At 45.2% G+C, this 13,156-nt stretch overlaps 1 protein-coding gene across 1 annotated transcript in view; it reads left to right on the top strand.

Annotated features, from left to right (window-relative positions):
- Positions 1 to 286: 286 nt before the first annotated feature.
- Positions 287 to 13,156, top strand: part of LOC119442971 (inactive tyrosine-protein kinase 7-like) — a 175,871-nt gene continuing 163,001 nt past the window's right edge. Inside the window, exon 1 of the mRNA XM_037708066.2 lies at positions 287 to 827. The gene's annotated coding sequence lies outside the window, so the exon portion shown is untranslated. The remainder of the gene's footprint in view (positions 828 to 13,156) is intronic.

A 13,156-nucleotide genomic window follows, 5' to 3' on the forward strand; every position in this document is an offset into this window, starting at 1 on the left:
TACCGCACACCACGTGATTCCGGACTCGAGCCTGGTAGCGGCGCAAGCCACGGCGCGGCGCTAGGGCCTCTAAGCCTGCGCCGCCGCTGCCGCCGCGATAAGCGCAGAGCCCGCAGCCGCGGCCGCCCCTCGGTTCCTTTCCCTCCGGCGCGCAAATCAGGCCCGGGCTGACAGTCGCGCCGAGCGCTGCGCCGTCGTCGCCGGCAGCCCGAGGTCTGCGCTCTTCTTGGGACGGCCCACGCAGCACTGACTTTTGTCCTTTGCGTCAGTTTCGCGGCGCCCGTCCCCTTTCTTTTCCGACAGCTCTGTGCGGTGCCAATTGCGTGGGTGCGTTGCCGTGACGTTATTCTGCCGCCACCTGTCACCGCCACTTTCGCACTGCTTTACGTTAATCTCGCATCGAGGAAACACTGGGTGACCGAAGTGACGATCCAGAAAGACACTATCAGAAGACCTGCTAGAGCTGCTTTCACAAAGACGGATCTGTGTGGATGTTGTGACTGTGTTATGTGAAGTGGCGCGTCGCGCTCCCCAGGCACTGAAGCTGCGTGCTTCCGCCGCCGTTCGGACTACGTGCAATCGAGAACCTCAGTTTGCTGTTTGCTCAGTCTGCCTCCTAAATAACCGCTGAGGGACGCCTCTTCTTCTGACCAAGCTTGCGCGCGCGGTGATATTAATAACCTTTCGATGTTGGCGTGACACTGAAGGCTGCTCCGTACGTGGTAGTTCTGTTGTGACCACGCGCTGTTCGTGACGTTGCGCCTTGGAATGATGTTGCTGCTTGCCCCCTGTGGATTCCGTTACTTCTAGAGCTGCGGACGGTCAGGGTAAGGATGAACCCTTTTCTGAACTTCTCAGTGTTCGCTACAGTCCAGGGGCTGTTTTGCTTACTATACATTATCATGCCTTCTCATCTCAAAGTTTCGCTTTGTGTCAGCTCCATTAGCTCGCTTTAGGTTCTGAACGCCGTCTGTAGATTAGAAGGGGACAGCATTGCATTAAAATAATAGTCAGTTGTTTACTTCCGGCCTGGATAAGTGTTTATTCGTAGTTTGTCGTCATGTATGACAGTGGTGCAGGTGCATAAGCTTCGCTCTTTTGTAAGATCATTTGTTGAATCTTAAATTGTGTTAAGTTGAATGCTAATCTTCTTGCACATGCGCTTCTCTTTGTCGCGGTCTCACCTCAAAATAGGGCGTTAGCGCAAGAAAGAGTACTGCCGAACGCCTGGCAAACATTCTGGTATGTTAGAGGCGACAGTGATCCCAGGTTGAAATTCAATGGTAAAAACGAAAGCGTTGCGTGATGGCATCCCAGCCGCGCAAATTGGTTCCTACCGGCCACTTTCCCCGTCAGTTATAGCGTTATCTGCCCAAAACGATGTCCCAGGTGCGATTTCTACCCACGGCAGTGCATTGTGATTGGGGGTGGAATGCAAAGACACTCGTCTTCATATACTTAGGTGCAGGTTAAAGAGCCCCAAGTGGTCAAGAATAATGTGGAACGCCCCTTCCCCCTCCTCCCCTACGGCGCCTAGCTCATAGAACAGCTGAGGCTTCAGGATGACCAACACGTTTCCAGCCGGCCTTGTACACCAAGTACTGTGTCGCCGTGTTTCGGCTCCACGTTCGTGAGCATTATAATAGAAGGTTAAAGCTGGCGGACAGAGGTCGAGAAGAAAGACCTATCATCGACCTCACGAAATCACATCGTGATGTTTGGTGCATGACACATGCGGAAGGTACAGCCTGCTGACGTCAGATTATTAAGGCGCACATTTTAACGTAGCCGTGATGAGCCGAAGAGTGTGCGTGGCAGCGCCGCTCTTAAGGGAAGTTTTCGGAAAGAAGTGAGTAAGGAAAAAAATTTTGGGCAGGTGCTAGCCATTGACAAAACGCCACCTATCTGCCACTAATTTCAGCTTCAGCCAAAGAGCGTTATTTTCGGTCATCCACATGACCATTTGGCACACTCTCGCGTGGTCACTTTTATAGTAGTCGCGATAGTAGATGTCTTCAAAGTTGGCTTGAACGTTCGTTGCGTGGTAACATTAGAAAACATTTTTGCTTGCAGTTAGTTTTTAGACGTCTAGAGCGCGTTTCATCCGCCAACACATGATCCGATGTCAGGCTATCTCGAAGCTCTCAACCTTTCATTTAATTTGCATAATTTCCTTCCTGTTCTCATTCATGGCAATTTGCTTTGCATAAACATTCTGTATGCTACCTCTCCTTACAGGTGACGGCTAGCGTATTTATGTAAACTTCGGCGTACTCTGTAAGGTGTCTGCACGTATGTAGCTAAGTAAATAGTGGTCGTCAAGCATTCGTTGTCCACTATAAGATAAATTTGGGGGGCGGGAGGAAGGAGGAGGAGGAGGATAAATCACTTCATTTTATACTTAATTCCTCCATGTAATGCTAGAAACCATAATTGATTTTGGTCGTTAATCGTTTCGTGTGTCGGGAAGTAAGGAATGACAGTGTCCGGAGGCGAGCGCAACAGATTTTAAGACAGACAAGGAACAACCTAAAGGGACTGCGCTAGGGAACGGGGAGTTTGGCAATAATGGCGACCTCTTAATCACCCGGTCCGGCAGGCTATCGGGAATCGTGGCCCCGTGATGAGGTGCTTAATTAGACGCGCATCGCTGCCGAATGCCCCCGCAGACCCTCCCCGCTCACCGCTCGATCGGGCCTGCGAGCGTCCGGCCGTGCATATGCACCCGAGGTAGGCACTCTCCTGCTAGACTCGGCAATGCGACCGTTCATTCCTCTTATGAGGCTGAACCACTGCTTGGATTCTGCCTACTCGGAGATCATTACGCGTGCAGTCTTAACTTGCTCGACGCTTCTGAAGATTTTCTATATGCAGAACAATAGTACCATGTGTTCAGCTTACTATCCTTACAAAATTTCTACATTTTAATATCCAAACAATTGATATGGATTGATAGCGCAAGACAGGGCAAATTGGAGATCGCAGGGAGAGGCCTTCGTCCTGCAGTGGACATAAATATAGGCTGATGATGGTGATGATGATGATATCACACGGGAAGCGTATACGCTTTCCGTGCAATTGTCGAGCATATACATAAATAACTAAATATGCACCATGCACACACACATACATATACATATATATATATATATATATATATATATATATATATATATATATATATATATATATATATATATATATATATATAATATACTTTTCATTTATCTTCGTGAGCTTGTTTCTTCGTTCATTGACTGTGTCGGCGTGACGTTTACTTTTTTGGGTACGTTCATTTTGCCTGCCTTCTTCTTCTTTGTCTTCTACGCCTATGTTTTTTTTTGTTTTTTTTTTTTTAGAATCGAGGCGATGCTTTTGTCCGGAAGGGGGGATATTGCCACCTGTAGGTAGTGGGTCGAGGGCAAGAGTGGGTCGAGCCCAAGAGAACAAAGAAGACCGCGTGCCCCTTCCCTGCTCGAGCCAGCCCCGACGGTCGCGTCTGCCAAGAGCCAGCGGCTCTATAGTTATTAAACCTTTAAGACTACTTCTAGAGGCTCGTGACACTATATATATATATATATATATATATATATATATATAAATATAATGTTACTAGAGGGCATGGCCAAAAAAAACGAGTGCTGTTTTAATTTCTGCAATGAAGCAGGCATTCCGAACTTACCCATAAACAGAGGAAAACATCCCTTCTGTCGTTGTCTATTTTTTTTGTCTTGTATTGTCTTGTATTACGTGAAAATAGCGCAACAGATGCAAAAAGAATAAATAAATCAAGCTTTAGAAATGGTCTCATTCGTCGAGAAATTTGGACGCAAAAGGGTGCATGAGGACCCAGCCGATTCGAAGCCACACCACTTTTGCAACCGTGAATCATCAGTGTCTTCACCACTCAAGCCACCAACTACAGGTCTTCTATTGCAGGCATTGCATTGTTTACCATCTCAGCGGTCAGCTTTCTCAAGATACTGCAGGACAAAGGCCGTCCCCAGGAATCTCCAATTTCCCCTGTATTGTGGCTTCGGAGCCGCCGCCACGCTATATCTGCAAATGTCTTACTCGCATAACCTTAGCAAACTCTCTGCCGCAGTAAGCAAGGTTTATTTTTCTTTGGCGCCCGTTTCGCTACTCTCATAAACAAGCACTTGTCACTTATTACATGACCTGCCCAACTACATTCGTTCAACTTTATCTGAACCGGGACATAAACTAGAGCTGGCATTCCAATCTAGTCTACTGTCTTTCTGTGTCTTAACGTTTCTAAGTATTATATATGCAAGATTACGACAGTGCGTGAAGTATTCTGACGCAACATAATATCAATAACCTTCTATGAGAAAAATGAAAATTTCCGAATGCCTTCCTTTCAGTTTACATATTATTTGAAAGCCTTTTATAGGCCGACGACATAGGAGAGATGAATGCATTCGTGAAGTTAATGAAGAAGAGGTTGGAACTGTGGCCATTCAACGCAGCTTTGAAGTAGACGTATCTCTAGGGTGTTTGCAATCAGAACTTCGAATGCTGTCGCAACACGTCGCTTACACTAGCTGTGGCAATACCGTCTACCAGCCGATGACCGAGAAGTAGATTTGGCGCCCGACTTGCGCTCAGCGGTGGGCTATGGTGAAATCTGAGGTGCCGCTGCAATAAAGACGGCGTTTCGCAGAGGTCATAGTCTACTCAATGAACATCAAAGGTTTATCCTTCAGACAGCTCTAGAAAAATTATGATAGGCCTTTTACAGAATGGAAGATCTGCATGTAATCATGACCTCGTGCATCTGCTATTTACGAAACCACGAAACCGGTGCTACATTTCTTGATATCCACCAGCCTATATGACCGCTTGTGGCTGAACTAACGACGAATGCTTCATTGCGTGTGCGTGGGAGCACACTGTAAACTTTTTATCTATGTCTGCTCATCTTTTAGTGCCATTTTCACCCTTCCCAAAGCAGTAGCCAAGTGGTCACAGCGTGGGTAACCGGTCTGCATCTTTCTTATCACTTTTTTCTCTCAATACTCAATGAAATTACGAGGAGTGCACTGAACTGTCAAATTATTTTGCTGCTGACAGCTCTCATTGTGTACCTATAGTCAAGCTTCAGGTATCGTAGCCTCACTCAAAACGTGAGCGTCAAATGTGTTTGATATTTGGTGGTAAAACGGGGAGAGCATGCTTTCACTCGTCTACCATTACAGTGTGCGGCAACAGGCTTGCTTTTGTTCGTGTATTTCTGCGATGAAAGAACTCAAAATGTCAGTGGAAAGCATAAAACGGAAATGGCGATGCGTATAATGCAAGGTAACCCCCCCCCCCCCCCCCCCCCCCCTCCCCGTTCATCTTTTTCTAGGCTTTCTATTCTTTGCCAAAGCAGTCTTTCGCCTACGTCTTTACGCCAGACTAAAGAGAGACATGATGACGTAGTTATACTTATTCGAAGCGCGTCACGCAAAGAACACATACATTTGCGGTAAAACATGGCGCGCTAATAACAGTTCGGCAAAATGTCGGCGTCCTGAAAAAGTTGCCCGTCCAGATTTGTTAATCCGCTTCATCTGGGTGCATCAGCATTACGGTGCGGGCGCAAGATTACGCGCTTGCTATTTGCTCCGTAGTTTGTGCCACTTGATCAATAAAAACATATCACGATGAGTAGATCACGTGAAGCAGAAACTCTACATGCTTACTGCCATTCCTGGGCAAGTGAGGCTGCCTGTGGAACGCCCAGGGACAAGTGGAGTAATTTCTCATATATAATCTCTAGGCGTTCAAGAAAGGCATATATATGAGGCCCAGTCTCTTCGATGTACGTCGCCTGGCCTCCCAAGCACCGGTGACCCAACTTCTCCGGCTTAGTGAGTCTTTCCTCAGAAAAGCCCTCCTCAGAAGACACAGCACCGGGCATCGAACCCACTTGTATGCTGCACTAAATAATCGTAGTTTAAGTCCTCCACCTCAAGAGTCCGAAACGAAGGCAACAAATTGATCCACACTGGATGCTTCAGGACGTCATTTGTGACATTAATATTCCTGGGTTCGCAGTTCATGATGCTGGCGCCTTCTCCTGAAGCCCGCTGTTTGGTGCTCGAGCAGTTGAACGAAAATTATGCCAACCACCTCCATGTCCCACGGGCGGATCGGCCAGCGTGAGTTTAAATAGCAGTGCGACTGCATATTGGATACCGTTTCTCGGTATTGCACGGTCTGGCCGTTTGGACCATTTAGTCTCTTCGACTAGAGCAGAGAGCGCTGCTATGCACTGTTGCTCTTCACATATTGGAGAACCGACCTGCCGAGAAAGCCGCCGTGCTCTCGGACTCAAAGTCTGCAAATTCAGCAACTCTCTCGAGGCGTGCCTCCAAAGAAGTTCTGTAGTTCGTCACTGGCATCACTTAAAAGAATTAAGGGAATAAGATAACGTTTCAGTGGATACCTTTGCATGTTGGTGCCACTGGCACCGAAAGAGCAGATGACCTCTCCAATGAAGCACTTTCAAAGCAGCCAACAGTGAGAGCTGTAGTGAATCACCAACTTCCTTAAGAGACAATTTGTTACCACTTTCGTTTGCTTTGTAAACCAGGTACCGCATCAGCCTCGTGTTCTACAATGACTTAGTCACCCGGAAGCCACCCTCCTTTATAGAGTAAGAACAAGATCGGTCCACACTCCTGCATGGAAGTCAGCGGAGCTGCTTCTCCATCTTGCACTAAGTGCGATGAAGTGGCCGACGTACAACATTTCATCTGGCCCAGCAAGCGCTTTGGGAAGAAGAGGGTTTCTTCACGAACGTGTAGAACAGTTAATCTTCTTTGAAAAGCAGCGGATAGTGAGGAAGGAAGTGTCGCACATTCATCTCACATTTCTACGAGAGAAAACTGATTGACCCATGGTGACATATTTGGCGCTGAACGAGACGCTCTGGTAGAGCAATTGCCGGCTAGATCTGCCAAGCTAATCCCGCCTGTAGTAACATACCACCACCATTACAACTATCATGGGCAAGTGATTGTTGTATACTTTCTAGGCGACGGAACATCCGAAGTGTTCTTCTGCTCCTCCCGTATCAACCACATGCGTGTTATTTCACATTGGAAATTGCCTGGGACGAAGACCATTTTTGCCATGGAATGTCGTTTGGGGCTGTTTGATTATCAGCGGGTTAACCTGAGAAATTAGTGCTGGCTCATAGACGTTTCTTCTTTCAGTTACGCTTATTTTATTTCCTTTACTTTGTCGTGTGTCAACGAACGCGAAAAAAAAAAAAGCGAAATCGAAGTGCTTTACGTCGTTCTCTTTGTTGTTTTTTGCACTACGAACTGTAGTGCAAAAGTTCTGTCGCTGGGTTCTCAACAGATGGGACTTTGTTTAAATGACATATTAAAATATGACATGGAATAACACTTAGTATATTTTACAGCCTCTGCGCAGTGCAACCTGTCATATTGTCTCGGTAAACACTCGTGAGTGCAATCTAGTCCGTGAAACAATTCGAATATTTTAATTAGGACGATATCAATTTCTTCTCATTTTCTTATGTAATGAGCCGACAGGTCCTGTCTCAGCGGGAACTGAAATTTGGCAAACAGACTCAAACAAACAGATGGCTTCTACCGACGCATATATCTGCTTTTCACTTAACTTCTACGAAGAAAACACCCTTTCGTTGCTATTGATCTTGACTGCTTCGTTTCGCAAAGAAATTATCTGACGCAATCGATATCTGCCAACGCCGACAGCATCGCAGCGCAAGTACAATACGAAGCCTGTCAACAACTCTGAGTAAACGCCCAGTCATGAAAGCATTGCTTTACTTCCTTGAGACGAGAAATATGGCGTGCTTTGTCTCGGGGTAGCGTGTTTCATTCTATTTACTATATATCCTTTCTTACTTTACTTATGGTCTCTATATGATGCGCATTTCTCTCATCCTTGTCATGTTCTACTCCGCTTGGAATAATGTACATTATTACATTATTATATTAAATAGATTTTTCTAATTATAATAATGCATTTTGGCGAATATCTTATGTCGCTTGGGTGCACCCATAATTATTTTCTATATGGCTCCTGTCCCTCCGCTCTCTATTTATGTTCTTATATGGAAAGCAAGAACGAAGGCATGACTTTTTCCGAAGTCAATGCTTATGAATAAGCATTGTAGCCAAAAAAGGAAGTCGATAAAAGATATTTATTTATTTATTTATTTATTTATTTATTTATTTATTTATTTATTTATTTATTTATTTATTTATTTATTTATTTATTTATTTATTTATTTATTTATTTATTTATTTATTTTTATTTATTTGTTTAGAAAATACCACTATAGACCAGAGGGTATTACTGGCAGGACTTCCATTTCCAGTGGGTTCGGACAATGTCTTGGTTTTCGGCAGCATGTAGTAAGGGGGATGCTAAAGATAAAGAAGAGGCCTGACGAAGACAATATGATGGCGGGGGAATGACGACGGTGATGTAATAAAAAAGTACGAGCGTAGCAAGCTCACCTTCGGCTTATGGCTGCTATTGCAGTGTAAGAAAACGCTAGCGCAGCACATCTGTGTCCTACCGACGGACCACCAGTTAGCACAAAATCATATTGCATCCCTAGCATTCAGATTATGTAGAGTAGAACGGCTAGCGGTGATCGCGTCCCACTCATAAACGAAAGGAGGGCCCCGTGGGCTCGATCACGCCTGAACGGATACCGCTGGCGGGAAATGCCTTTAGTGTACAGGAAAAGGCCAGTAAGCAGTAGTATGTTTCATGTGCAGCCGTCTGAGCACTGTGTGAGTAGCAATGCAGGATCAAATGGCGACGTGTTTCGTAGCACCTCATTAAGCGTGACGCAATTGACATTGATATTGTATCCTTGGGTCTAGTTAATTGTTTATCAGTAAACATGGACTTAAATGTATTCTAACGGTGCCAAAGACAGAGCTTAGGAAGTTCTGAGAACTTTTACTTCGTCATAATGGCCCAAATATGATAAAAGTGCTCTGAAATCTGTGACATCACACTGACGTACTGGCGCTGAACTTTGGCGATAAATTAAAGAAAGAAAAGTTTGGCCTTCCTTATTTCTTCTGGTAATCTACCTCTCTCCGCCAAGTCAACAAAGAGTTTTGAAAAATGGTTTATCTGCCAAAACTGGTGTAGTGTTCCTCTTTAGCATTGCTTTGATATAAAAACGTTTCTCTTTGTCCAGCACTGATAAGGAGCCCGTCATTGTCGTTTTGAGCACTCAGCCTGCTATAGCGAACTCTATACAGGAAGCTATAGGCCCTAAGACAACAATGACTGTCAGTATCGGTGCTTACTAAAATGACTGAGTGCTGCACGGAATTAAGTCACTGAGAACGACCCTGCAAGCCGTGAGTTCTTTCTGTATACATTTCGGCGATACATCGGTTTTTGCTAACGCAGCTCATTAGATTGAAACTGCAGTTTAGCGGAAGGCTCGTCATGTCGCTTTCTGTGTCATGGCGAAATAAAGTGTCAGCAAAAAAAAAAAAAAAAAGTGGAAAGAAATGAGCGCTTACAAGTAAGTTTTGTATTAAAATCACCGCAGAATAACTACAATCATACAAACCAGAAGAAAAGGAAAAGAAAGAGAAAGGCATGGTGTCGAAACTTTTGACACCGCCATCTTTCCACATTTTGAAACTAAAGTTGTTTTTTAACTCTCCAGTATAGGCATGTACTTTGAGTATTGGCACAAGGGGTTTAGAACCTTTAAATGTATTTATATATGTGTCGTGCTCCTCCGCGCATACGCCTCTCATCACCCTTCTTACCCCAACAAGCATCACAGATTGCCTTCGCTCTTGTCACATCACTGCGTCGACGACTCCTGCATATCCTGTTGACGTCTCCGCTCTGTCTTCGGCATTCCGTCACATCCTGTAAATCATGTAGTTCATGAACATAAGCCCTGCATGACCGTTAAATTTGTGGCCTGTTCAGTGCATAAACAAATATTTCACGAGATTACACATTGCACAGGCATAAAGTAAACACAATTGTGCTCATCGGCGTTATTTGCATTTTAATATATCGCATATCTGCTTCACGATAGCTTCGCTTCACGTGCATGTGCGTAACATGTGTGCTGGGTCTAAATAATGGTTTTCCTTCTTCCCTATCCGGTTTCTGTGACTATATATTCTTTGCAGATTTAGAGCAAAGAAAAGCTTGAGTGAGCGCTCCTTGCACGCATCTCCTCGACCCGGGTGGGGTATATAGGCACGATACGTCGCGTTGCTGCGCCAGGCAGAACTACGCCTCTGAGGTAGTTTACAACGCTTTTCAGAATAAAAAGCGACTACTGTGAGAGCACCGTCACAATTCACTATGTTGCTAGAGAAGATATAAAAATGAAGTGAGGTAGTAGCGCACAAAGGTGAGGTAGAAGAAACTCAGAATATACATACAACTCAAGTGCCAATGCTGACTGTAGCCTTCTCACTGTCGTATATATATATATATATATATATATAATATATATATATATATATATATATATATATCTTTCAGCTTGCCTTGCTGCGCAAATACCATGATGAAGTGATGTATAAACAATGTAGGACGACAAAGCTGTTTTGTCACTTGAATTTATTCTTCAATTGTGGTGAAGTACATAAACGTTTTCCACCTTAAGGGATGCAGAAAGATACTAAAATTGTGTACAACTTAGAGGTGTGTCGCAAACCTGCTAAAGTACAATAATACTCAACAGCGCTTCACTTGACAGACTTTCCTCACGGGAACCTAAAATTTCTGTTCTGCCAAAGCTAATATTGTTCCCAAAAACGGGAGCCCATACAATTGATGTAATGCAGTACACGTAGTAAACATCATTCGACGGTGGAGGGGGGGGGGGGGGGGTAGGAAAATAAACGAAAACAATTTTTTTTTAATTTTCTGGATACGAGTACGACCTCCCCTTATGGTAGTTACCATCTGGGGAGGAAGGGAATCGGACTAAGTGGAAAGCCGACTAATTCGCACTTTTTTCTGCTTCTTTCCTTGTTTTTATTTTCTTTACGTCGAAGTTATCATTTTGTAATCTCGTTTATACGAGACCGCTGTATAGAGGTACCAGTTTTCGGAGTGCGGAGGCTCCGCACTCATTGATATGTCATCGGAGGCTTAACCATCGTTATCAGGCAGTTCGTCACTTGCGAGACCCACTTTGCAGCACAGCGCAAGCTGACTCACAGCTGGCAGGGTAATCTAGCGAGAGTATGGACGACAGCCCTAATGAAGGCGAGCCAGACCGGCTTCGAGCGCATCTCCATCTCCATTATGTACCTTAATTAGGAGGCAACTCGTCCATTCAGCTCCCCGGCGAGCTCACCGAGTGCTGCGCCGAGACACTCTCCGGGCCGTTCTTCTCAATGGGTGCAAATTAAAGGCACATATAACACTGGCCGAATCACTCAGCAAATGCGAGGTGCACTCTACGGTTGCATCTGCTACAGTCAGGCTTGCGGCGAGAAATTTTCCTCGCGGCTGGGCCCTTTTACGGTGCCTGAAAGGACGACCGGAAGCGAGCACCTTATTATGCTGCCATTGAGGCCCGATGAAAAGGTGCGGATCCGGCCGGAGAGCGCGGAAGCAGCCAGGCTTCGCGAGCAATCTGCGGGAAAGTGGCGAAGCGCCGTATATCCCGCAGCCGTTATGCAGGTCCGCTTGATGGGTATACGCAGATTGTCGCGCGCAGTTCCGGAACGTTTCACGCGTGCCCGCGGAGGAATCGGGAGCACGCACTTAAACGTGTTTTGAGTGCCTCGCAAATGTTATTTTTTTTTTTCAACGCGTGTTTTGGTTACACACGGATGGGAACTTTGCGCGGCCTGGGACGTGGATGCGCCATTTCGGAATCAAGTGTACTAAATGGGGATGCAATCCATGCGCCTTCAGTTTATGATCTGCAGGCGAAATTTCTTCCGCGGACTGCGGAGTACGAGAGTACGCAACTTTGACATAGTGAAATGAGATGCCATGCCCGATATATCACGACCGTCGACGGAATCGTAATCACCATCACTATTTACTGCGCTCTTGCAGGCCAGATTTCAATCGCATAAAATAAAACCTGGCCTTGTTGCAGTGTCATACTAGACATTCGGTACATTTCTTCATTTACTATATATTGCAGCTTTAAGTTGTCTGCCACTACCTTCGCAATATGGCCATGGTGCCCAGAAACGACCACAAAGAGTCGAATATGCCAGTTTTGAATAACTAATGCGTGCAACGAGGGTCCTTTCCGCTGTTCTCCCGGGAGCCCAAATATTTAGGTTTGAGCCCTTTGGATCGGCATGTCATCTGAAGGTGCTCACAAACGGCAAGCTGTTGCGACATTTAAGAGTCCGCCGTCGCTGTATACCGCAGTCAGTTACCATAAGCATTGCCGAAACAATTTCTATAGGTCTTTCAGTTGAATACAAAATTAGTTTGGTTAATATAAATGGAGAATTGTTAATATTATAGGAAATCGAAAACAGGTCCGCAATTTGCAGACACGCATGCATGATGTCACTGTGAGCCTGCGCTGAAATAGTAATCTGTCTCGTGCAGCCTCTGTAACAGCACCACCTTAACACTCTTTCAAATTTCAGTGTTAGGGCCATATGTGATTCCGACAAGTCTGGCTAGCTGGACTTGTTGGTTCATCTTGAATAGCAGTAGTTCAGCGCTTCGTAAAGACGAGGACAAAAAAGGAGACACACGGACACACAGGTGCTACTCACAACATTGAAGTTTGATTCTTGACACAGCCGAACAAGAGAGTGCCCTCGAATGCACGTCTTTATATTGAAACTATTGAAATACCCACGCAGGTATTCACATCAAAGTTATACCTATGCATAAGAGTGCCTGCTACTCCATTCTACAACTTATGCGAATGCATCAGCGTACCTACACGCTGAAATTTCAAGTTGAAGTAGAGCAACGATGACCATTGGAACGCTTTTGTTGCTTATGGTATAGTGAAATCATGTGGTTGATGTAGACATGTCATCGAACATGCTAGATATGCGACAAAACATTTGTCATTGTGATAGTTTCGTTCATCGGTAGCACGAACTCTCGGATCATCAACCGCTTCCGATCTTGCCTAAGGCAC

The sequence above is a fragment of the Dermacentor silvarum genome, chromosome 2 (genome assembly GCF_013339745.2).
Source record: "Dermacentor silvarum isolate Dsil-2018 chromosome 2, BIME_Dsil_1.4, whole genome shotgun sequence".
Classification (NCBI taxonomy): domain Eukaryota; kingdom Metazoa; phylum Arthropoda; class Arachnida; order Ixodida; family Ixodidae; genus Dermacentor; species Dermacentor silvarum.